Genomic DNA, 2,363 nt, shown 5'->3' with positions numbered 1-2,363 from the left:
TTCCTGTTTGCCCCTCGGATTGGAGATTTTTCCATTCTTATTAGTCTGTCCGATTTTACCTCTCATATTGGTCAAATTAATTATAACTTTTTAATGTTTTTTTAATATTTTTAATTTTTTTTGTGTGTAATAATATTTTTAATTTAATTTCTAAATATATAAATTTTATATACTAATACTAAATGTCTTATTATAAAAAATTGAATTATAAATAATTTCAGTTAATCGTCGTTAATCGAACTACAAACATAGAATGGTGGGAAGGAGTACTTTAGAGTCAAGCTCTATATTAATCTTATTTTCTAATTGATTTCTTTTTCTTTGTCCCATGTTTACAATCTGATAGTAGTTCACTTTGTAAGATGAACTAATTTTTAATATATTGAAGGTTTATTTGTAATATATTACAATTTTTAATTTTTTTGAGTTCTACTGACTCTGTTACAATGTAGTATCTGTTCATAGCTACTTTCTCAACCTACTGAAGCACAAAGAGTCAACAGATGCCTCCACTGAGGTTCGAACCCACTCCCTTCCACATGAGAGTGTACAATTTTATTTTTTTGTGTATTAAATATTCATTATTTGATAATACTACCTAAAAATGAACATTCAGTATACTAAATATGAATATTTGTCTAGTAAAAATAGGACGATGTTGAAGATATTTTGGACTAGTCATGGACTCATGGAGGATCGAGAGTGGCCTTGTACTAGGGCCGGCGTGGCCCGCGTGGGCTTAAACTGACTAAGTAGTCGCGTCTAAGTGGTCTAACTATTATAGAGTGCATTTAGAAAGGTAAGGGTTGGTATAGAAAAGTAGAAAAGGTAAATCTCAGTTTTAAAAGTAAAATTCGACACGTTCAAAAGTTAAGGGAGACAAATTATAAACCATTTCTCATGGAGAGAAATTCTGCAGTCTAGAATGTGGGCTATACACTTTCAAAGAGAAGGGCTGTCGGTTTCTCTTCCAATTTATTCAGGACTTCCCTAGATCGAGCGAACCAACAAGATCTGTTAATTATTTCCTAAAGTTAATTCTACTTTTGACTCTTGAAATATACTAAGGACCTTTAATTGAGTATATTTGATCACACATTATGTCAGGATTAAACGTTTATCGACAGCATGATGTTAGACTTTGACTTTTTACTTAATGATTTTGAGCATCTATTAGCTTCGAGCACAAAGATAACTACACAAAATTCATAACTTGCGCTTACCATTATACCTAACTGAGACACAACTATATTTTCTTATATTTGTGTAGCAGTGCAACCATATTTTCATATATATACTTATATAACAGTCAACAAATATATATATATTTCTTTATACTTATGTAGGTCGATGCCACATCTCGAAACCTCGAATGCGTACAGATGGTAGCGTGGTAGGATGTTAGATTTGGTACTTTAAAGTCTAAACCTCTGACCAACATATTATAAAAAAAAAATCAAATCGCTTTTTATCTATCAAACATAATAATATTTATATACTTCGTATTTGTTATCGTACTATTATATTTGAGCGATTAAAGGCATCAATTTCAAAGCCGAAGAACAAATGCTTCCAATAAATAAATAAATACTATGAATCCAGTCTGAAACTATATATTCAAAGGAATAAAATAGAAGTAATTGTTAGTGGTAATTTAAAATGATGTATTTTGGGTGAATCACAAAAACACATGCCCTTGCCTGGCCGCCTGCAATTATGGGCCTTAAAGATTTATGTGTACGTAAGGGCTAGAAAGTGGAGCACCAAAAAAATCTGGGGACGCTTTATTTGCATGGACAAGAATTTCTGAAGATTTTCAATTGTTTGAATCGAATCAGAATCTTAAAATTTTTTTTAAAGGCATGCAAGTTGGTGGTGATGACCGATGAATAAAGCTGAAAAGACAACGCCTTTGGCTTTCAGAAATCTTACTTTATAAAAATATTTACCCCTATTTGATACTGCAGCAGCAACATTGAGACAAGAGCACTACAACCAAAAATAAAAGTGTTTTGCATTATGCTTGCTCATGTGACCCCCAACGTACCAAATTTTAACCTAAGAATAAATACCCCATAATAATAATAATATGTTAAGATGCCGGTGCGTGATAGGAAAGAACTGCCCTAGAAAAAAGTGATCTGGTGCTTGATAAGTTTCAAAGGAAATCGAAAAGAGTCAGGAGTGAAAGTTATCTAGAGTGAAGCAGTTGGCTCTTCCAGTGCCAACCTAGCAAAGGGGTAACCGGAAGGGACAATCTAGGAAAGGTTACTTAGTGTTTGATAAGGTTTGGAGTAAAGTCGTCCAAAGAGAAAGATGAGTTTGGAGTGTCCGTTGTCAGGTGGGCAATAATACAACCCACA

Source organism: Ipomoea triloba, chromosome 2 (assembly GCF_003576645.1).
Source record: "Ipomoea triloba cultivar NCNSP0323 chromosome 2, ASM357664v1".
In the NCBI taxonomy this organism is placed as follows: Eukaryota; Viridiplantae; Streptophyta; class Magnoliopsida; order Solanales; family Convolvulaceae; genus Ipomoea; species Ipomoea triloba.
Note: the sequence above shows the minus strand (reverse complement) of the source record.